The following is a 25328-nucleotide window of genomic DNA, read 5'->3' as shown; positions in this document are numbered from 1 at the left end:
GCAATGCCCTCGCTACAGGGTCCAAGGTTGATGAAAAATATGCGCACGGGCGCGGTCTGTCGCCAAAAGGCTGTGTTAACACTGACAACGCACATCCATCTTTCTCGTGAACATACAATGTAAAAGGCTTACTGTAGTCAGGGGTACCCAACACAGGAGCTGAACACAATGCATTGCGCAATTCCACAAAACTTTTCTGGCACTCTTCAGACCATGGGATAGGATTCGGTGTGTCTTTGCATGTTAATGCTAACAAAGGTTTTGCCAACAAGGAAAAGTTTGGAATCCAATGCCTACAGTATGAGGTGATGCCCAAGAAAGCACGCACTTCTCTCTGTGTTTTTGGCACACTCAACTGTGCAATGGCTTGAATTCTTTCTGGGGTCAGTGTCCTTCCCTCCTTCGATAAGAGATGACCTAAGTAGGTCACTTCTTGTCGACAATATTGCAGCTTTGAGAGAGACACTTTGTGATGGAAAGCAGATAAATGGCGCAACAATGACAATGTGGCTTCTTTGCAAATCTTTTCAGTATCCGCGGCGATTAGTAAATCGTCCACGTATTGAATCAGAATAGCGCCACTAGGTAAAACAAGTGCATCAAGCTGCGCTTTCAAAGCTTGACTGTATATGGATGGACTCTCACAATAGCCCTGGGGAGCGCGTTTGAAGCGGAAGCTTCGGCCTCCCAGACTAAAGCCAAAAATGTCTCTGCTCTCTTCTGCAATTGGGATGCTAAAGAAAGCATTCTTTAAATCGATCACTGAAAACCATGCAGCAGAGGCTGGAATCATCGTTAACAAGGCAGTTATATCAGGGACAACTGGAAACTGTGGCACAACAATCTTATTAACCTCTCTAAGATCAATCACAAATCTGTAAACAGGTGGCTGTGAAGGGTCCGTTCGTTTTAAGACAGGTAAAATCGGACTATTGCAAACGTTGCCTCTTGTCTCTTCAATCACACCCTTATTAATCAAGTCGCTAACAATGTCTAACAATGCTTTCTGGCCTTCATTAGAGATCTTATACTGGGGAATACGTGGCAGTCTGACATTAGCCTTTAAAGATACCACGTATGGCGGTATCTCCAAGAGGCCCACATCATTGGGACCAGTAGCCCAAAGGACATCCGGAAGGGATGACAATTCCGGCGGCATTGTATTTTTAGACAAGTACATCGGAGAAATCACTTTCCTACCTAATGTAAATTGTACTCCTGACGGTGAACAATACAGCGTAGCATGCAATCTTTTTAACAAATCTAACCCTAGCAAATTCTCACCACAACCTGTTGTCAGAATCAGGGGTGCTTTCAGCTCGCAAGGCCCAATAGAAAGTGACATGGGACTAGAGATCGGGTTCCTAACCGGGGCGCCAGAAAAACCTACTGAAACATTTATATCGCCAGACAAAGGTGCGCCAGGGAGTTTTGAATGCATGATTGAACTCTTTGCAGCACCAGTGTCTAGCAGAAAGGGCTCCGTTACATTTGCTGTAGTCACCTCAACATACGGTCCACTCTGATCCACTGGCACTGAAACAACTCCCTCTCTCTGTCTACGGCTGTCCTAGTAATCATTATTTCCTGCATCGCCGTCCTCTGCATAATAATCATTATTGTAATACTGAGCTGTATTACTAGCCGCATTAGCTTGCTGGTCAAAACTATTGATGGTATTTTGAGGCGGCAGATGACGTGCGTTCTGGGGAGCATTTCCACGCCCTCTGCCTCTAGGAGCTTGCTGACCACCCCTACCTCTTGCGCCATACGCATTACCGTTCCGCTGCGTTAATTTAGGGCAACTATATTTGAAATGACCTTCCTCTTTGCAGTATGAACATTGGTTGGGACCTACAGGGACACGTGGTTGATAATACCCGTTCATTTGCTGATTGTTCTGAAATTGTTGGGGTTGATGATAGACACCTTGGGGTTGCCTATAATTATTCTGACCTCCACGTGGCGGATAGGCCTGCTGTAAAAGGACCTTTGTCTTTAATTCCTTCGTTTTCTTTTCTGTCCTATCTTTCTCGTCTTTATCTCTGTTTTCATAATACTGTGCAGTAGCCAGTATTTGCGCTGAAGAAGAAACAGCCCAAGAACTTTCTGAATCTTTTAACTTTTTACACAGGTCAGGAAGTAAATTCTGCACAAACTTATCCACGAATAACCGTTGGCCACCCTCAGTACTCATATCTTGCCCACTGTGGTCAATAAACGTTTCTTCAAACCTGGTAAAGAAGTCTGACACTGTCTCATCTTTCTTCTGCTTGCATGCAGATAGCTTGTCCCAATTTACGCGCATCGCGGGCATTATTGTCTTCATATACGTGATAATTCTACCAGGCAGTTCTGCTATTAAAGGCTCAGGTTTCGCGCCACCAGTTTGTCTAGCATCAGCGGCAATAATGTTAGCCCACGTGTCCCCTAGTTCTGCAGCATGATCCGTATTACGTATGGATCCCCACAAAGGCTGTGGAACCACATTCCCAAACAGCATATCTACGTCAGCCAGATTCATTACACAAGATTCTGCAGTTTGTGACAACTCCTTATAATAACCAGTAGGGTTTTTACGGGGATCAGGCAATGTCTGCTTGAGTGCTAACACCTCAGATCTTTTCCATGGAACATGTACCCAAATACGCTGGAAATGTGCTACGACAGGTGGATTAGCATTTGGATCAGCGGGTCTCCAAACTGGGGGAACCTCACGCATCGGATATTGGCGTGCTTTTACCCTCTTTCCCACAGGGACATCAGGTTCAAACAACGACTGTTGACAATCATCATTCCTGAAGGACAATACAACCGCAACTGCTTTATCCACCTCGCGATCCACAATTATTCCAGTTCCAAAATCAAACCTCACCCTACATAACTCCTGCGGGCTCGGGTCTTTACCACTATCCTCCAATTCTTCACAGAGAATTTCGCACATTTTCTCAAACACATATCTCTGTTTTGGGGCATCCCATTGATGGAAAACGTTGACAACTGATTCCACATCATACAGTGAAAGGAAAACAATCCATCTACGCGCCATGCGATCTATTACCTTTTTCTCATCGGGGTTAGGCAACTGACTACGCAATTGCTTACGCTGTAAACCAGGAGTCGCACTAGATGACTCAAAGAGAGGAGACATTAACGTAGTAACCACATTAGCTAAACGCTGTCGCGCTGAAGGAGAAGCTGAGGCGAAAACAGGGGGAAAAACAGAGGGGAGAAAAGAGGATGCAGAAACAGGTACTGGAGTGGTACAAGGAAGAGTGTCAGAGGAGGCAGCTACTGAACTAGACAAAGTCGCAGGAAGTGCGGGGGCAGTTGGAAACTCAACTGGCGGCCCTTGAGAGGGCTGCGCTATATGGATAAGAGCCGGCTGTGCAGCAGCTGGCGGTAGCGGCAAGGCTTGCAGTATATTAACTGGAGGTGGCATATTCACAAGCTGGGGAGGTGCTGTGGCATTTTGAGCATACGGGGGTGGTGAACTCAACAAATGCGACATCAGGAGATCTTTCTCCTTTTCTTTGGACTCATTCTGCTTAGAGTGTGGTAAAGCTGGGTAACATTTGTCGATCCCTAACTTACGCTGCCTGTGCAATTGCTCATTCATCTGCTCCTCCTCATTGTCTTTGAATTGTACAGCTGCTTGCATTACTGTCATACCTCTCTCTCTTTTATTCTTTTTCGCTAGCTTAATTTCCTTCTGTTTGGCTTCCTTTCGCCATAAGCGGAAAGAATCAAACATCGCCGGCCGGGCTTTCTTTTTAAACAATTTAATTTCCAAATTATCTAAAATATCGGTATCGAAACTACCATTTTGGGGCCATTTTAAAACACCGTCTTTTCTGGTGTAGTGGATCCATACTTCGTTATATGCAATGGGGCCTACGCCATGTTTTACATAGAGCTCATAAGTTGGAGTTCCAACCGGAGGAACCGGACATGATTCCTCTAGCTGGAAATCTCTTCCACAACCCAAACAGAACAATCTACCAAATATTCTAGAACCAGGCATCTTCGCTCACTAGTCTAGATCTAAACGTCAAAGGATTATCGATTACGATAGTCTCGTGAATACACGAGTCCTCTGGCTTTGGCGTTTGCAAACTCCAAATTCCCAAATCAAAACGATCCCGAGGGATACCAAACAAATGGGAGACGCTCCACTTATACTTAACTAAATATTGCTGATCGATGGCGTCACCAGAAGACTCTCTCGATTGTTTCGCTCTCTCAAACTCGTCAAGGGTCCAAAACAGGTCGATTAATCAGGGCAGCAGTCCTTCGTAGCCGTCGGGACGCGGAGAACCTCGCAGAAAAGACTTTCGGACCACGTCGACATGCAGGGGTCGATGAAGTGGCGGCCTTCCTCCGGAATTTCCACACGAAGCTCCTCACGAACTTCTGGCTTGGACTGGTACCGCTGAAATCGTCCCGAGTTGGGCACCAAACTGAAGTACTGGGTATTTTAGACCCAGCGGTGCAGGGGCACACACCCTATGACTTCTGGGTTCACCCTGTTCCAGACCTACAGAAACACAGAGTCTTCTGGGTGAAGTCAAAGATCGTTTATTGGCTGCAGACCAATTACAGGTATCCTAGAAGTACAACAGCGTGTATGTTCTCAGGAGACTGCTGAAAATCATAGAAACGGACCTCATCTTAAATACGCTTTTTCCTGCCTCAAGCATACATTCCTAGGTTTTATGATACGGTAATAAACAAGTGTACATTTCAAAGAAAAAGGCAGAGTCATGATGACCATCCCGCATTCCAGTTCGGCCAGCCCACAATGATTTACACAGTAAGGTTCAGATCCCACATTCGATATCAATAGGCCCCAATAAAACACGGGCAGCTCCTGTTGATAGAAACAAGTCATAAAGCAGGAACAGTCAGGTGTGAAAGAGATTAGCCGGGGGCTCGTGTAGAATGAAAGGGTTTTATGATGGGTCAAGCCCTGATGCTAATCACAGGTGGACGGAGGAAGGGGAGCTCGTGAGACCAGTTTGACCTGGGGCAGCAGAGCCAGCTGCCCAGGTCACAGAGAAGTCACGGGAAAGCACATGTACTGTGAGGCCCGTATTTGTTCCATTATAGCCTATGTGAGGGCAATGACAAGATGGCCACCGCTTCCAAAATGGAACCCGCAAAGTAATGTAGAACAACGTGTACACAGTGCAGTCATAGCTAGAATGATATATAAAGCACTCGTACATGCCGCATTAACCATTGCGGTTTGCTAATACCAGGATAGACAGGGGTAGGGCCCGGTCCCCTACGCGGTGACAGAGATTAAAGTACGACATTACCAGTCTCAAAGTTTCAATGGCTGTTTTGGACAGAAGGGCCACTAGAGGAAATGGCATATGATGAAATGTCCTAACATGGGCAAACTGTAAGTTGTTATTTGCATTGGTATCAGTTTTGGCAAACGGTGTTTGGCTGGGGAGGTGAGGCTCTGTCATCTCAAACAATGTCTACTGCTGGTATCCCCAACCTTTTCTATAATAGGAGCTACTTAGGTTCAATGAATATAATTCAGACCTAATAATATAATAAGTCTTGTAATAGAGACCACATTATGGGGCCGATTACGATTGCGGAAGGACCACCACCGCCAGCCATGCGGTGGTGGTCCTTCCGCAATCGGACCGCGATTTTCCCTCCACCACATTACGAAGGCGGTGAGAATCACGTTTGGACTGCGGCGGACACAAAGACTGTCCGCCACCGAAACACCACAGGCAATTGCTGCAATTGCCTGGCGGAGCGGTAAGCATCCATGAAATGGTGGCGGTGCCTAGCAGGCACCGTCCGCCAAATCACAATGCTGTCTCCAGCCAGCCTTTCCGTGGCTGTTCAACCGCCATTGAAAGGCTGGTGGAGATTGGTTTTGGGGGCCCGTTGCAGGCCACCCTTGTGCTAGGGGGTGGTGTGGGTGCACTAGGGGGGTACCCCCTACATTTCACTGCACCAAGTGGCAGGCACAGTGTGGTACTTGCCATGTAGTGCAGTGAAATGCACAACATGCTATTTTAACAACGCTGTTAGCAGCACCCGCGGCAAAGTTAAAATGTTAAATGCGACTGCCGCCATGGTGGCAGTCACATCGTGATTTGGTGTGCGGAACCGCCGCTTGTATTGCCGACGGTCCCGTTCACCATCACAATGAGTCCGTCCGCCATTGTAATGAGCCCCTATATTAGTGGCTACCGTATGCAAGATTACAAGTAGTAATCACCTTAGTTCATCAAGCAGGTTTGCCAGCAGTAACACAAAAAAGATTTAGACAATTACATGGGTAATGCATAACAGAAATATTTGCAGAGACCTTTTAACCAAAGTAAAAATATCAGTGAAAAGTCTCCCCAACACCACGATTGATCTGTCACTATCAGCTTTAACTACATTTTGGATATTCATCTATTTTTCTCCCAGTGTCAACTAATGAGTTCTGAAAATGCATATAGTGATGTTTCAAATACATACTTTTTAATTTTGATACACATATAGGGCCCGATTCACAGAACTAACTTAAGACAAAATCCTAAACTTACTACCATTTTGGTATTCACTGAAGGCACTTACTTATTTTGGTATTCACAGAAGGCTTTTACTCATTTCGGTATTCACAGAATTTAGGAGTCCTAACTTTAGGACTCCTAAATGCCTTCTGTGAATACAGAAAGTCTTAAAGTTAGGATTCTTCTCAGTTTAGGAGTAGTAAAGTTAGGACTCCTAACTTTAGGACTCCTAAATGGGAGGCCTGTACCACTTTTCCCACCATGCCCCCTGTCCCACACCTGAGCAGGATGGAGCACTCCCCCACCCAGAAGCAGTTGCAAGCCAATGCACTACACCAAACAAACTTACAGGTAGGTAGCCATCTTCCCTGGGAGGGTGTTTGTAGGAGAGTAGGATCTGCTTCACATGGGTACCTCCACTTTATGCAGGTGTTTCACTGTTTTTCGACCTTAGTCTGGCTGTGGCCCTGCTAATCAGGACCCCAGCCTAGCTGGTTCCTCTCTAAAATGGTTTCCATGTACATTAGGTACATATCTAATTGGACTCTGGAGTGCCTTATAAGCCCTAGTATATGGTATACTATGTACCTAGGGCATAGGTACCTCAGAGGCCTACCAGGGGCTGAAGCATGTATTATGCCACCCCTGGGAAGCACTCCAAAATGACACCACAGGTCTGCTACTGCAGCCTGGGTAAGGTGGTGCTTGCACCCCTTACAGTGGTAAGAAGCAACTGACCGGTCTGCATCGCTGAAGCTCCCGCTGGACACCAAAGTCTTTGCATCACTAGAGGTAGTTTTGCAGACTTCCCTGAGGCTACCCTGAGTCCACAGCAAAGCCAAGGTCCGTAGCTATCGTGGGTGATGTGAAACCATGACCCCTGGACACTGTGAACTTTTGCAGCTCCATCATTTTCCTGGTCTTCCTCGAAGTTGTGCTTTGGGCCCTGAGTAGCCCCAGTCTTGAGCATCTCTTGCACTGAAGGTTTCAGGCCTCCACGAGTGACCCGTGGGCCAATTAAGTACTTTGAACTCCAGTCTCATAAAGAGACTAGAGGGGTGTGTTTTATCTTAAATACATATATTTTAAATATATACCTGGTGTGCTTGTCCTTTCATTTAGTCATTCAAGAGATTATAGACTGGTAAAACAAGCTGCTTTACATTCCTTCAAGACTTAGCCTGAAGGCTGCTCTCCATAGCTACCACTGGGATAGCTTTCAATAAAGGTTGTCTTTAACCTATTCACCATAAGGAGTTGCGTGGACTGGTACAAGGTGCCCACTATAATTAGTGGACCCCATATACCAGGCCACCTTCTCACATTGGTGTGCAACGTGTGGGATTCCAGCTTGCTATTGTTTTACCAGATCATCTCAATTGAATTGATCAACTGAAAACCACAAAAGGTACCTTAGGTACACATAATATCAAGTTTAGTATACAGTAAGTTCTACTGAACTTAGAGTTGTGTGTTAAGGGATATCACACCCTTTCTACAACTCAAGAGAGTTTAGGAGGCCACACTAGTGTAGGTAGTGCAATACACCACACCACATTAGTAATGTCTAATCAGCCAGGAACCAGTGGGTCCCTGCCAGAAACCAGTGAACTTCTCCCCTATAGATATGAGGATCTTTCCTTTGCACAGCTTAGGGCCTTATGTTCCATTAGGAAGCTGAAGACAGGCAAAAGCCCAACCACCCAGCATCTCATAAAGATACTCAAGCTGGATGATCTCCCAGGACCTAGTGGGTCTGGTGGGGTAGGCAGAGTGGGTGGAGCAGCAGCTGAGGGTGGGCCTAGGGGTGGAAACTCCCCTGACCCTACCTCTAATGCTGACCAGACTGATGACAATGATCAGGATCTGGTGAACCCAGCTCCCCTGGATGAGGATGATGAGGATGACAACAATGCTCCCCTCTTTGTTCCCCCAGTAAGAGTTGAAAGTAGGGCTAGAAGGGATATATCTCTCTCAAGGGAATCTGTCCAGTCTACCTCATCTGCAGGGACCTCTGTTTCTTCTCATAGAGGGAGGGAAACCTCCCAGGAGAGGAGAGAGAGAGACTGCTGAAGTATCAGCAAGATACATTCAACCTCAGAAAGCAGCAGATGGCCCTAGATAGTGAAGTCCTAGAGCTCTACAGAGCTAGTAAAAAGGAGGGACTAGAGTCCCTTGGTGGCAGCAATTTCCCTAGAGATAGGGAGAGGCCTTATGACCATAGAAACCTAAGTAAGATTGTCCCTCCCTACCAGAGTGGGGATAACATCCACAAATGGATAACTGCCTTGGAGAGGGCCTGTAAAGTACAAAAGGTCCCTCAAGGTCAGTGGGCAGCAATCTTATGGCTCTCCTTTGCAGACAAAGGTAGAGATAAGCTCCTCACTGTAAGAGAAACGGATGCTGATGATTACCAGGTCTTGAAACGTGCACTAATAGATGTGTTTGGCCTAACCACTGAGCAATACAGGTTAAAGTTCAGAGATACCCAAAAATCACAAAATCAAGACTGGGTTGACTTTGTTGACTGTGCTGCTAAGGCTCTGGAAGGTTGGTTATTGGGCAGTAAAGTGTGTGACTTCATAGGATTGTACAATCTGATAATGAGGGAGCAGATTCTTAATAACTGTCAAAATAAGCTGTTGCAACAGTACCTGGTAGACTCTGATCTGACCTCTCCCCAAGAACTGGGAAAGAAGGCAGACAAATGGGTCAGAAGAACCAGGGTGAGGCAGAAGGTACAGAACCAAGGTGGTAACCCAAAGAAACAGGATTCTAAGAACTCTGACAAGGGTGGAGACAAGGGTAAAGACCAGAAGTCTTCTCAAGGGCCCCAAAAATCTTCTTCTAATGGGGAGTCACAGTCTAACAAGGGAAAATCCAAAAGAAACCTTGGAACACTCACTGGACCAGTGACTGCACCAAGTCCAAAAAATCTACTCCAGCCACCATTGCCCATAAGGCAACTGTTCTCTCTAGTACAGCTACAATAGGTGGTGGCAATGTCCAGAATAAGGGTGTAGTAGGGTTGACCCTGGGTTCTGAGATGGACTCTGGCCTAGTCAGAGTTCCAACTCAGGCTGTGCTTGTCTGTGATGGGGGCATGGATATGTCCCCCTTTGTGAGCCCCAGTAATCTGGGCAAATACAGACAACAGCCTTTAATAAATGGAGTAGAGGCTTGGACATTCAGGGACACAGGAGCAAGTGTCACAATGGTGAGAACATATCTTGTGGATCCTGGGCAGATTATACTTGGTGAAATGTACCAAGTGACCAATGCTAGCAATGTCAGAACAGACCATTCTGTGGCAGTTGTTAACTTCTCCTGGGGAGGGGTAACTGGCCTTAAGAAGGTTGTAGTAAGTGCAGACCTACCAGTGCAGTGCTTGCTTGGCAATGATCCAGAGACTTCAGCTTGGGCTGAAGTGGAGCTCAGGACACATGCAGAAATGTTATGGATCCCTGCTCATGTCTTTGCTGTGACTAGGTCACAGGCCAAAATGTCTAAAGCTGGACAGGCTCTGGATTCTGGTAAAATGGGCCAGGTGCCTCACAAGAGGAGGAGCAGTGGGGTTAAGGCAGAGCCTTCCCACCTGACCCAAAATGCTGATCAGTTTCCTCAGGGAGATGACCTTGAGCCTGAAGAAGGAACTGTCCAAAAGGAGCTTGAACCTTACCAGGTTGAGTTCTTGGGGACAGGGGGCCCTTCCAGGTCTGATCTGAGCCAGGAGCAGAAAACCTGCCCCTCTCTTGAAGCCCCCAGAAAGCAAGCTGCTGATGAGGCTGATGGGAATGCTAGTGGCACCCATAAAGTTTATTGGGATGATGGACTCCTTTAATCAGAGAGTAGAGACCCCAAGCCTGGTGCCTCCAGGAGGTTGGTTATACCTCTGAAGTTTTGGGGCTTCCTGTTGATACTAGCCCATGATATTACCCTAGCAGGGCACCTGGGCTAGAACAAGACTTGGGCCAGAATTGTCCCTCACTTTCACTGGCCCCACATGTCTGAAGACACTAAGGAGCTTTGTCGCTCCTGTGTGACCTGCCAAGCCAGTGGCAAAGCAGGTGGCACTTAAAAGGCCCCCCTGATACCACTACCTGTTGTGGGGGTGACCTTTGAAAGGGTAGGGATTGACATTGTTGGTGCCATGGATCCCCAAACAGCATCTGGGCACAGATTTATACTGGTGGTGGTGGATCATGCCACCAGGTACCCAGAGGCAATTTCCCTAAGGATCACTACAGCACCTGTGGTGGCAAGAGCTCTCTTGAGTGTATCTCAAGAGTAGGCTTTCCTAAGGAGGTAGTATCTGACAGGGATGCAAACTTCATGTCTAGTTCCTTGACTGCTGTGTGCAAGGAGTGTGGAGTGAACTACAAGTTCGCCACATCCTATCACCCACAATGCAATGGTTTAGTTGAAAGGTTCAACAAAACCTTAAAGGGCATGATTAAAGGACTCCCAGAACAGCTTAGGCGAAGATGGGACATACTCTTGCCCTGCCTTTTATTTGCATACAGGGAGGTGCCTCAAAAGGGGGTTGGCTACAGCCCTTTTGAACTTTTGTTTGGTCACCCTGTCAGGGGTCCATTGTGTTTGGTGAAGGAAGGATGGGAGTTACCTCTGAAGCCCCCAAAGCAGGACATAGTGGACTATGTACTTGGTCTCCGCTCCAGGATGGCTGAGTATATGAAAAAGGCAACCAAAAACCTTGAGGCTAGCCAGGAACTGCAAAAAGCCTGGCATGACCAAAAGGCTGTACTGGCTGTTTACCAGCCAGGACAGAAAGTGTAGGTGTTGGAGCCTGTGGCCCCGGCAGCGCTCCAGGACAATTGGAGTGGCCCCCATACAATTGTTGAGCAGAAAGGGGAGGTTACCTGCTTGGTAGACCTTGGAACCCCTAGGAGTCCCCACAGTGTACTTCATGTCAACAAACTAAAACCATATGTTGACAGGGCAGACATGGGCTTGCTCATGGCTACTGATGAAGGACAGGAGGAAGAGAGTGACCCACTCCCTGACCTGCTTTCTCAGAACCCTGATGATGGGTCAGTTGAAGGTGTAGCCTTGGCCGGCAGCCTCACTGCCAAGCAGCAAACTGACAGCAGAAACCTTCTCAGCCAGTTCAGACATATGTTTTCTCTGACTCCAAGTCAGACCACCTGGTTCACTCATGAAGTGGACACTAGGGACAGTCTACCTGTGAAGAATAAGATCTACAGGCAACGGGACCATGTCAGGGACTGTATAAGGACAGAAGTCAAAAGGATGTTGGATTTGGGAGTGATTGAACCCTCAGTTAGCCCTTGGGCTAGTCCAGTAGTCCTGGTACCTAAACCTCACACCACAGATGGCAAGAGAGAAATTAGGTTTTGTGTAGACTACAGGGGTCTCAATGCAGTCACTAGGACTGATGCCCATCCCATCCCCAGGGCAGATGAGCTAATAGATACTTTGGCCTCAGCCAAGTTTCTAAGCACATTTGACCGGACAGCTGACTACCGGCAGATCAGACTAGCTAATGTTGCAAAGCCAAAGACAGCATTTTCTACCCCTAGTGGGCACTATCAGTTTGTGGTAATGCCCTTTGGTTTGAAGAATGCACCTGCCACTTTCCAAAGATTGGTGAATCAAGTCCTTACATGCCTGGAAGACTATAGTGCAGCATATCTAGATGATATCGTTGTCTTTAGCTCCACCTGGGTGGATCACCTGGTCCACCTGAGGAATATTTTGGAGGCCCTGCAAAAGGCAGCCCTAACTATCAAGGCTACTAAGTGCCAGATAGGGCAGAGTCAGGTTGTGTACCTGGGCCACCTTGTAGGTGGAGGCCAGGTTCAACCACTACAGAGCAAAATCCAGACCATCATAGACTGGGTTGTTCCAACTACCCAGACTCAGGTGAGAGCCTTCTTAGGCCTGACGGGGTATTATAGGAGATTTGTCAAGGTGTATCGATCAATAGTGACACCCCTGAATGACTTAACTTCTAAAAAGATGCCCAAAAAGGTTCAGTGGACAGCTAGCTGTCAAAAGGCATTTGATGACCTGAAGCAGGCCATATGCACTGCTCTCATTCTGCAGAGTACTGACTACTCCAAGAAGTTCATTGTCCAAACAGATGCATCTGAATTGGGGGTAGGGGCTGTACTGTCACAATTGAATGATGAAGGTCAGGATCAGCCAGTAGTTTTCATAAGTAGAAGGCTGACCCCTAGAGAGAAATGTCGGTCAGCCATTGAGAGGGAGTCCTTTGCTGTGGTTTGGGCTCTGAAGAAGTTGAGGCCATACTTGTTTGGTACTCACTTCCTTGTTCAGACAGACCATAAGCCACTCTTATGGCTAAAGCAAATGGAGGGTGAAAACCCCAAACTGCTTAGGTGGTGCATTTCCCTACAGGGGATGGACTTTACAGTGGAACATAGACCTGGGAGTAACCATGCCAATGCAGATGGACTCTCTAGGTATTTCTACTTAGAACATGAAGAGTCAACTGGTAAAGGTTAGTTTAATGTCCCTGCGTTTGTGGGGGGGGGGGGTTGTGTAGGAGAGTAGGATCTGCTTCACATGGGTACCTCCACTTTTTGCTGGTGTTTCACTGTTTTTCGACCTTAGGCTGGCTGTGGCCCTGCTAATCAGGACACCAGCCTAGCTGCTTCCTCTCTAAAATGGTTTCCATGTACATTAGGTACATATCTAATTGGATTCTGAAGTGCCTTATAAGCCCCTAGTATATGGTATACTGTGTACCTAGGGCATAGGTACCTCAGGGGCCTACCAGGGGCTGAAGCATGTATTATGTCACCCCTGGGAAGAACTCCAAAATGACACCACAGGTCTGCTAGTGCAGCCTGGGTAAGGTGGTGCTTGCACACCTTACAGTGGTATAGGCTACTTATATCACTACCATTGCACCCACATATAAAACCTATAAGTCACTCCTATGGCAGGCCTTAACAATCCTGAAGGCAGAGTGCTTGGTTTTTATGTGAGAGGGTGCCATTGCATGAGCAGAGCCCCTCTGCAGCATTCAGAGTACCTCCTCTGATGCTGTTTGTGGTGCAGCCTGACCATATACTCTTAAGTGCATTATAACCTCGCGGCAAATGCTAACTTTGGGATGGCTGCACGGAAACATGTTGTGTTTGGTGTCAAACGCTTTGGAATACTACCCCCTACCAGTTCTGGTGGTGGGGGTAGCATTCCACCCTTCTAGAGGGAGAGACGTGTTCACACTGGTCTAATCCGGTAGGACTTTCTACAGCCCTGGCATCACAAAATGGATGCCTCTGCCACAGACACGGGTCTGGCCTCCTGCTGCTGACCGAAACTCCGGCAGGGGAGGCCTGGACAATAGGGTTCCTGTCCCAGGGAGGTATAACCACCTCCCTAGACAGGCAGATGTGTATTGGGGCTGGGCGGGAGCACTCTCTGGTGCTTTGAATTCCTGCACTGGGGGCACACTTGGTGTCCCTGTGCATAGTCCAGTTCAAACTGGTTGCAGGGGCTACCTGCCCCTGCTCTGGCATGAAACTGGACAAAGGAAATGGGTGTAACGACCCCTCTTTCCAACTCCTCCCATAGGTGGGTCCCTAGAGTATGTCCGACCCCCAAACTTTGTATAAGTATGGGATCACAGTCCTTGCGACTTTAGATTACCCTGAACAAAACTCTGCATTATATATCCTGGACCTTCGATGTTCTACTTTGCTTAGAAGACTGAAGAAATCTCCCTTGGGGTCAAGAAGTGACTCCCCTGCTTGGCAGGCACCAAAGAAGCAACTGACCGGTCTGCATCGCTGAAGCTCCCGCCGGATGCCGAAGTCTTTGTATCACCTGAGGTGAATTTCCAGACTTCCCTGAGGCTACCCTGAGTTCACAGCAAAGCTGAGGCCTGTGGCTATCGTGGGTGATGTGGAACCATGACCCCTGGACACCGTGAACTTTTGCAGCTCCATCATCTTCCTGGTCTTCCTTGAAGTTTTGCTTTGGGCTCCGAGTAGCCCCAGCCTTGAGCATCTCCTGCACCGAAGATTTCTGGCCTCCACAAGTGACCCGTGGACCAATTTCCAGTGCGACCGCTCGAGGCTCCTTCGCGATCGCTAGCCTGTTGGCTAGTAGGTTCCCACGAAGGCAACTCCTCCTCTGATTTGGCTTTCCTGGTTGCTCCAGACGTGCCCCGACTTACCTTTGCTGAGTGAGTCCCCCAGACCTTGCTGGTCTGCACCACCGTCCTTTCTCTGATTCCAAGTGACTTGCCGTTGCCAAGGTTTGTTGGGTCCAATCTGGTCGCCGACACCGCAGCACTTGCCAAACTTTGTGGGACAGCTCAAATCCAGCTCCTAGTTGTCATCGGCACCTCCTGGACCTCGTGGTTGAAGAGTCAAGACACCCATCAACTCACTTGAAGCACCCAACATCTGTGGGTATTGGTCCATCGTGCCCCTAGTCACTGGCAAGTGGCCCAGACTCTGTCCCCTCTGCTTTCAGGCTCCTTCCATCCTAGATCCAGGATTGGATCGCTTCAGACACTTCTCCTCTTCACGGCAGCAGCACTTCTTCGCCAGCTCCTATTGAAATCGACGGCGTGACCCGACACTAAAAGACACCTATGCACCAGGCTTCCCAGGGTGAGGTAACACGAGTACTCCGGTGCTCCCGTGGGTGCTAGCCCTAGAACTTTCTAAGTCCATACGGGTTTGGTCCTAACTCGATTCTAAGTGTCCCTAATATTTAAATTTACAACCGCGACATTGCTCATAGAAGCTAACCGGAACTCGCAGCTGTGTTTACACACTGCACACGGTCTCCGTGGGTCCCCTGTGTCACTACCATGGGTGGTTCCTTGGGGTCCCAGCGAATCTACAGGCTCTAGGCCTTGTGTCTAGTTCAGTCGCGGTTCTTATACCACTATTTTGGTATATAGTTTGGTACGCCCCTAGGGCCCAAATGTGTATTTGTGCTATTACTGTTGATTGCTAACTTGTAAATTAAGTACTTCGAACTCCAGTCTCATAAAGAGACTAGAGGGGTGTGTTTTATCTTAAATACATATATTTTAAATATATACCCGGTGTGGTTGTCCTTTCATTTGGTCATTCAAGAGATTATAGACTGTTAAAACAAGCTGCTTTACATTCCTTCAAGACTTAGCCTGAAGGCTGCTCTCCATAGCTTCCACTAGGATAGCTCTCAATAAAGGTTATCTTTAACCTATTCACCATAAGGGGTTGTGTGGACTAGTACAAGGTGCCCACCATAATTAGTGAACCACATACACCAGGCCAACTTTTCACAGTGTTAGTAGGTGGGAGGCCTGTACCAATACTCCCACCATGCACCCAGTCCCACACCTGAGCAGGATGGAGCACTCCCCCACCCAGAAGCAGTTGCGAGCCAATGCAGTACTCCAAACAAACTTACAGGTAGGTAGCCATCTTCCCTGGGAGGGTTTTTGTGGGTGGGAGGCCTGTACCACTACTTCCACCATACACCCTATCCCACACATCAGCAGGATGGAGCACTCCCCTTCCCAGAAGCAGTTGTAAGCCAATGCAGTACACCAAACAAATTTACAGGTAGGTAGCCATCTTCCCTGGGTGGGTGTTTGTGGGTGGGAGGCTTGTACCACTTTTCCCACCATGCCCCCTGTCCCACACCTGAGCAGGATGGAGCACTTCCCCACCCAGAAGCAGTTGCAAGCCATTACAGTACACCAAACAAACTTACAGGTAGGTAGCCATCTTGCCTGGGTGGGTGTTTGGGGGTGGGAGGCCTGTACCACTACTCCCACCCTGCCCCCTGTCCCACACCTCAGCAGGATGGAGCACTCCCTCACCTAGAAGCATTTGGAAATCATTGCAGTACACCAAACAAACTTACAGGTAGGTAGCCATCTTCCCTGAGAGGGTGTTTGGGGGTGGGAGGCCTGTACCACTACTCCCACCATGCACCCTTGTCCCCCAGTACAGCAAGATAGAGCTCCCCATACCACCCAGATGCATGTGGCATCTAATGGAGCGCATCAGACAAACTAACAGGTAGGTAGACATATTATTCTGTCTTGTGACACCACTGAGCAGTATGTAAGCCTCCACCACGCACACACAGATGTGTCAAATAACAAAGCCAAATGTGAGCACATAACAGGTAAGTAGCCAGTACGTGCACCCACCCATTCATCACAAAAGAAATGGTGCCATATGACAACACCAGCCCTCTCATTGCACAAATATGCACACCGACCCCATTGCCACTCACAGTGTGCACACAGGTAAGCAAAGGAAACTGACACAGCTACCAAAGTGTGACACACCAATGCACATGTAGAAGAAAGTCAGGGCACAATCATGCACAGCACCTATTGACCTGTGCAATGCCATGGGGCCAGAGCAACAAGGACCCTTCAAAAACTAAGAAAGCATGTTTAGTGTTACAAATCAAGATATGCACATGACAGGACAAAGTTTTGCAGGGGATGACAATGGCCAGTTCATGGCCAGATGTGATGTCTGACAGGGCAGAGTGAGCAAAAAAGAGTCCTCACAGGATAGGAAATTCCCTTTCTTGCCCCCTAGGGAGGCCCACTTTGCCCTGAAGAAAGTCCTGGACCATCACGGCCACGTACGGACTGAAACATGTTGGCACCAGTGTCTTAGGACCATAATACTTCCACTAAGACCCACTTTTTAAGTGTTTTATTAACCCAGACAGACCCAAAAATAAAGGGATACTGGGGATCTGCCTGAGGTTTTTTAATCTTTCAGCCCCCCTGGTCTTCTACTTCTTCAAAGAGCTCCCAACACTTTGGTCAAGCCCACCCCTACTTATAGGCGTCTGGGTGACCCGATGATGAAGCTTGACAACACTAGGGTGTGTGAGGGTAACTAAACAAAAAGGAAGTGCTTCCTTGCTCACCTTTTGGGGAAGTTATATATCCCCTCACTAAGTTCTTCACATCTTCCCATCATAGTGCACCCTCATCGACCACTGGATGGTCAGTTAGAGTAATTCAATTGTGGTTAACAGATGTGACGTCTGCCAGGTCAGACAAATCAACAAAGAGTCCTCAATGAAATAACATGTTGTGCCAGTAACTAGATGTCAACAGCTCCCTGTAATCACAAATTATGCACGTGGCACATGGTATGTATTGACACCTCACACCATGGACAAGTAATGCATGTACCACTGCATCACATCATGTCAGGAGGCACAGTGGTGCACATAGAAAACAATGTGATGATCAGTGTAGTGTACAAACAGTGAATGTCACACACCTAACACAAAGCTTGCGGGGTGAACTACAATGACTATTTCCCATCTGAGCCACAGGTGACCATGAACTCACTGCAGAGGACAACACCAGCAACCTGCAGAGCCAGTCTCCCCCCCGCCCCCAGTACATGCACTCTCGGATGTTGACTCCCAGGATTCTCTGGACGATGACCTCGAAGCCGGCCCATCTGGTGTGCCAGGGCGCAACAGGTCCCAGGACCCCATTGTTCCCCCACCACATCTGCTGCAATAACAACGTCTCTGCAGACCCCTGCTGTCATGGCCTGTGTGTCCTCCACCACCACCATCACCACCACCAACATCATCACCACCAGCACTGCCTGAAACACTCCCCCTGTCCCAGAGGATGACCACCCCACACCACCAACTGAGGAGGGCAGGGAGAGGATGCGGGTGCCTAAAGTGGTGGGGTAACAGGTCCATGGCAGCAGGGAAGGTGGGAGGGGCAAGGTCACCCACAGACAACAAGATGCTGGGACCCAATCCCTGGACCACATCACCAGAGTCCTTGGGGCATATGAACGAGCCCAGGGAGGAACGGGCCGGTCGGACAAACTGTTACGCGAGCTCATCCTGCTGATGAGGTCCATTGACACCCGCATGGGACTAATTGTTGACCTCATGGGCCACCAAGTGGCGGTACTGAAGGACAGGCCTGCGCCACAACCAACACCTCCACCTCCCTCTGTTGAGCCACAGGATGACAGTTCACCATCCTCCCCTGCAGCCACAGAGAGGGGTGAGTCGTCAGACCCCACTGGCCCTGGAGCAGGACACCCCCTGCCAAGCGACGAAGGGGCCGTCCTAAGAAAACCCTGGGAGTAGCTGGAGGCAAAGCACCTGCCAAACGCCAGTCATGGAGCCAGCCATGATGGCAACCCTCTTTACCACTGCATTGACTTTTTGGACTGTCCTTGCCCACACTGCCTTGTGAATGGCATCTGTCTGTTGGACTGGGTCACCACATCACTGCTCCAACAATCACCTCAATGTAAATGTACACCCCCTCACATGTCACCATTGCAAATAAAAAAACTTTACACACATGTTGTTGTGTCTGCTCCGTCTTTATTCCATGATGTACAGTCTTCAACATGATCACAATGCACCAGAAGTATGGACTGTATGTAGGCAAGGAGAAGTTGAAGGCAACTAGGAAAACACAACAGAACAACATTCACTGGTCCGGGTGTGGTATCGCAGACATCACACAACACTTGTCATCAGGGTACTCCAATCTGCACACATTACATTGAGCAATAGTACCGACAAACATCCTGTATCAGTGCCAAAGTACCCTGTCCCAGAAGCATTGGCAGCCAGCACTGAGCCGACAACAGGCTGCAGTCACAAAGCTCACATACACCTTCACAATAACAGCAACATCATCAGACAATGGGTATGTTGTACATTGTCACTCACCTTCAAGTGAAGGAGCGGGTGATGAGCTGTTGACGCAGGTCAACACCTTCCTCCTCTCCACTGTCCTCATCACTGGACACAGGTTGGTTTGCAGGCAGGGGCCTTGGGTCCTCATCATCATCCAGAATCAGGGGAATATCCTTGCTAATGGCTAGGTTGTGGAGCATGCAGCATGCCACTACAATCTGACACACTTTCCCGGGAGAGTACATTAGTGCACCTCCGGTCTTTTCCAGGCAGCGGAAACATGATTTCAACAGACCAAAAGTGCGCTCCACCACACGACGTGTTCTCCCATGGGTCTCATTGTAGCGGGCTTCAGCCGGGGTCCTGGGATTCCAGAGTGGGCTCAGCAACCAGGGACGGTTGGGATATGCAGAGTCACCTAGTTGTGAGAAACACAAATAAACATTGCTATGTTACAGAGGCAGAGGGCAGCAGGTCACACACCCAGCACGCCATATGCCTAGGCATATTCACCCACAATCCATGCATGCTCGGGAAGCAGATTAGCCATCAGCTGGGATACAATGCTGTTCCGCAGGATGTAGGAGTCATGGGCTGAGCCTGGGAATTTGGCACATACGTGGGAGATGGTCATATCTGCCAGGCACACCACTTGCACATTTATGGAGTGGTAATGTTTACGATTCCTGTAGATGTGCTCACGTGTCTGTGGTGACACAAGCCCAACATGGGTGCAATCAATGGCACCAACAACATGGGGGATGTGTCCGAGGGGATAGAAATCTCCATTCACAGCTGCCAATTCCGAACCCCTGTTGAAATGGATATATCTGTCCTTGTAGACCATCATGGTGGACAGTACATCACGCAGCACCATGCTGAACATTGGTTGTGACGTCCCACCAGCGCTGGCCACTGTCTCCTGGAACGATCCAGTGGCAAAAAAATGCAGGGCCACCATCACCTTATACGTTGGTGTGAAAGCTGTTGGATATGTTCTGTGGGGCTGCAGGTGGGGCTCCAACATATCACAAAGGGTCTCTACGGTGGCTCTATCCAGACGACATTTCCGGATGATCGCCTCATCCTCCATGTCTTCCAGCACTGTCAAGTGATGAAGCAGATTTGGTCTCCTCCTTGTTGAGATGAAATTGGACACATGTCAATGCAATACATCATGAGATGGGCACAGCATCTCACGTTCTGGATGACACAACGCCAGCACTGACTGTCATCAAAATTGAGTTACAGACCAGCCTACATGTAGGGACACCTTCAGCTACACAAATGGCACACTTGTAAACTTACACAAAGCAAGTCCCTCAAAAACACCACCTCGGTCAATGTGAATGCACATAGGGATATGACCACAATTACCATAGGCAAGCCTGGGAGATAGCATCCAGCATATGTGTAACAAATCATCTGTCTCATACCTAGCTGCTGTACCTGACACACCTTTATGCCTCATTTGAACCTGGTACACATCAACAACACAATGACCACAGTCTGAGCGGAAATGACGATTGTGTGCATGATCAGACATGAGAGGACATGCAAAAAAGAACATCATTCCTTGAGACAAAAAATGTTGGGAGTGTCACAGCACCTCAACACGTTGACATGTGTACGCATTGTAGAGTCCATAACAACACTGTCCTGTGTACAGGACCATCACTATCACAAGTGGCATGTGAGGGAGTACATGCCAATCTACGAAATCACATACACAGACATGGCATGTGTAGTCACCAGTGGAGTAAATGGAACATTGGCATTGTGTGCACAAAGATGTGGCATTTACCATGTGGCCACTGTGCACTGTTGATGTTTGCCAGATGGCCATTGCCATTGTATGGCACACAAATCACGGTAGCTACTGCCTGTCCCCAGCGGTATGTCACCAGCAATCCCCATATACACAAGTGCGGTAGTGATAGGTATGGAGAAATGTCCAAATGGTGGTTGGCATGCTCCGCCACCCAAATCACGGTGCCTCATGTGAATGTATGGCACCCAAATCGCAGTAGCTACTGCCTGTCCCTAGAGGTGTGTCACCAGCAATCACCATATACAAAAGTGCGGGAGTGATAGGCATGGAAACATGCCCAAAATGGCAGTTGGCATGCCCAGCCACCCAAATCACGGTAGCTCCTGCCAGGCCCCAGATGTGTGTCACCAGCAATCCCCATATACACAAGTGCAGTAGTGATAGGCATGGAGACATGCGCAAATGGCGGTTGGCATGCCCCACCCCCTTAATCGCGGCAGCTACCGCCTGGCCCCAGCGGTGTGTCACCAGCAATCCCCATATACACAAGTGCGGTAGTGATAGGCTTGGAGACATGCCCCAATGGTGGTTGGCATGCTCTGTCACCCAAATTGCAGTGCCTCATGTGAATGTATGGCACCAAAATCGCGGTAGCTACTGCCTGTCCCCAGCGGTGTGTCACCAGCCATCCTTATTGTCAACCTCCTGCCCTCTTGTGAATATTTATTAAGGGTGGGCGTAGTGGGCGTAGTGGGGCTACGTGAAGCAGCACTAGTGTGCCCAAATCTACGCACACTACGCGCTTCGCGTAGCCCCACTACGCGCCACCCGCCACCCACCCACCCTACTTTTAAAAGATAAAATGAATTTGTAATAAAGCAAATTAAAGGCACTTACCTGACGCGCGGCGTATCCCGGGGCTCCCTCTTCCTGTTTTTCAATTTTCCTGACAAATGCGCATGCGCGGACGCCCGCGCATGCGCATTTCTTGCGAGAAATGCGTGGGCGTCCGCGCATGCGCATTTGTCAGGAAAATTGAAAAACAGGAAGAGGGAGCCCCGGGAGACGCCGCGCGTCAGGTAAGTGCCTAATTTGCTTTATTACAAATTTATTTCAGCTTTTAAAAGTACGGCGGGCGGGAGGCGGGTGGTGGGCGAAAACTGCGAAGCAGGCAGCGCTACGTACACTACGTGAGCGAAGCGTAGTGTCGCGCCCAGGGTTAATGTTTATGCATTGATGTGACGAGGGGCAATAATCACTCATGCAAACTGCACACGTTCTACCACCCCCCGTATGACAACCTTCCATTCACAGAACAGATCATTGACATAATTTCGGCCAAAGTTGACTTCCAAGGCACACAGATCTTCTTGGGTGATTTCAACCTCCACTGGAATGATGTAAAGGATGTGATGGTTAATAGCCTTAAATCCTTGCTACTTGACCCCAACCTTATCCAAATATGTGACAGCCCTACGCATACCAAAGGAGCCACGTTAGATCTTGTAATTGGTAAGCCCAACTCTCTCTGCCTGGAGTCGATCCTCCCATGTGATTGGACAGATCACTATTGCATCACCTTCCTCGTCCTTGAATCGGTTAGAGCATGCAGATCCCAACCCAAGAACCCAAAACAGTTGAAAAGATGTTTACGGATCATCAATTCGCCAGACCTTACAGGAGCTCTGTGATATCTCTTGAGTCACTAAATGAACGGTTTCCACACCAGGTATATATATAAAATATATGTATTTATTACTAAACACACCCTCCTAGTCTCTTTATGAAGCTAGAGGTCAAAACATATAAGTTACACTTCAATAATCACAGTAAAATAGCACAAATACACGTCAGGCCCTAGGAGCGAGCCAAACCATACACTAAAATAGTGGTATAAGAACCATGACTTAACTAGACACAAGGCCTAGAGCCTGTAGAATTGCTGGGACCGCAAGGAATCACCCGAGGTAGTGACACAGGGGACTCACAGGGGGTTATTATAAAATTACTGATGAACCGGTGTAGTCCTAGTAGTCCCAAGAAACATGCTAGGGAGGTCGAATTTGGTATGGTTCCGCTCCAAATATTAACGTGCATCTGGTAGTAGTGATTGTCTTTATGTTCTGCATGTGCAACTGCCGCTTTTGGAAAGTAGGTGTCTTTTTGTCTAAGTCTTTCTGTGTGTTTCAATGGTATGTGTATTGGTTGTCTGGTTTAGAGGGCCAGGGCAGGCCGGGGCCGACCTGGGTTGAATGGAGCAATCTGCCATTGAAGTATGGGAAGGGGTGACCCCTTTGATCTGAGCAGGGCTGTGCCTGGCAAGGTGACTGATGGCTCCACCTCCCGCTGGGTGTCTGATGGTGGGCCCCTCTCCCTGAAAGGGAGGATCCAGCCTCGTAAATAAAGTGACCCAAGTCGACACCAAACTGGTTCTGGCCGGGTCGAGTGATTTGTGACTTTCTCAAGAACAAAGACTTTTGGGGTATAAAGATCTGAGCTGAAACACCTTCGTGGTGTGTAACTTCGGGATGCTAAGACGAACCTCTGGCCGTGTAAATGAGAGGTAGAGGACTTTGAAACTTTCATCCATCCACTGAAGCAACTACCCAAGGGCCTGAATTGAGCTTGCCCCCTCCCGAAGTCTCAGGGACATAAGACTTCATTCCTCAGCAGCCCGGATTCCTATTGAGAGAAATCCTACTCACAGGTGAGGCCTCTGTCGAGAAATCCAAGGCCTCTGGATCTACTGTGGGGAACGCCGCTTTTGCTTGCCTATGGAAACTACTGCTATCGCCATTGTGGGCCGCTGCAGCTGAGAAGCTGTGGCGCTGAGTGCCCGCATTTGCCTTGCCTACGGAAACTATTGTTATCGCCATTGTGGGCTGCCGCAGTTGAGAAGCTGTGCCGCTGAGTGCCCGCATTTGCCTTGTCTATGGAAGCTATTGCTATCGCCATTGTGGGCCGCTGCAGCTGAGAAGCTGTGCCGCTGAGTGCCCGCATTTGCCTTGTCTATGGAAGCTATTGCTATCGCCATTGTGGGCCGCTGCAGCTGAGAAGCTGTGCCGCTGAGTGCCCGCATTTGCCTTGTCTACGGAAACTATTGGAATCACCATTGTTGGCCGCTGCAGCTGAGGAGCTGTGCCGCTTAGTGCCCGCATTTGCCTTGTCTACGGAAACTATTGCTATCGCCATTGTGGGCTGCTGCAGCTGAGGAGCTGTGCCGCTGAGTGACCGCATTTGCCTTGCCTACGGAAACTATTGCTATCGCCATTGTGGACCGCTGAAGCTGAGGAGCTGTGCCGCTGAGTGCCCGCATAGGCCTTGCTACGAGATCCATTGTTGACGCCATTGGGGGCCGCTGCAGCCGAGGGGCTGTGCCGCTGAGTGCCTATCTTGGCCTTGCTACGAGAAACCTTACTATCACTGTTTTGGGCCGCCGCCATCGAGAAGCTGTGCCGCTGAGTGCCCATCCTTACTTTGCCTCAAGAAACATTGCTATCGATATCGTGAGCCGCTGCAGCTGAAGAGCTGCGCCGCTGAGTGTCCACGCTAGTCCCACATCGGGAGCCTTGTCAACTTCCGCGTGCGCCACTGGGTGCCGCTTCCACGCCTGTCCCAGGATTATCGTGAGTGCACGCTGCGGATGGCCACCGCCCCAGAACTGCGGCCGCTGTGGGTCCGCCTGCCATCCCGCACCTTCCCTGAGGAGCTGTGCACCGTGCCCCTTTATATCCTAAGTACCTTGTACATTGTGCATCACCAGGTCGCATAGACTCTGACCCCGAATGAAGTTCGTTCCACCCGCACCCACAAGTGCTTTCATCGCTCTTGAGACGAATCTGTAATTACGTGCATTGTGGTTCTTCGAGCATTTCTCAGTTTCTTGTTTAATCTATATAAAGATAACTATTTTTTATACTTGCTTGTGGTGTCTATTTTGTAGCGTCTTTCCTGCGTTAGTGTGTATGGTCCTAAATGCTTCACACACTGCCTCTGGGATAGCCCTGACTGCTCGTGCTACATTACCACAGGATTGAGCAGGGGTTATCAAAGGGTGTAGCCCCCTTACTCTGGCTTAGGAAGAAGGGTCACTATTTGACATCGGTGCCAGCCACTGTCGACTAGAGACCCCCATTTCTAACAGGTGTCTTTTGGTGTTGTGTTGCGTCGTCGATTTCAATGGGAGCTGGCTAAGAAGTGCTGCTGCCGTGAACATGTGAAGTGTCCGAAGAGATCCAAGCATGGATCGAAGATGAGAACAACCTGAAAGCAGAGGGGACAGAGTCTGGGTCACTAGCCAGTGACCACGAAGGCGATGGACAGATGCCCAC

The sequence above is a fragment of the Triturus cristatus genome, chromosome 4_2, assembly GCF_964204655.1.
Source record: "Triturus cristatus chromosome 4_2, aTriCri1.1, whole genome shotgun sequence".
NCBI lineage: Eukaryota > Metazoa > Chordata > Amphibia > Caudata > Salamandridae > Triturus > Triturus cristatus.
The sequence above is the reverse complement of the archived record's forward strand: the minus strand, read 5'-3'. Positions refer to the sequence as shown.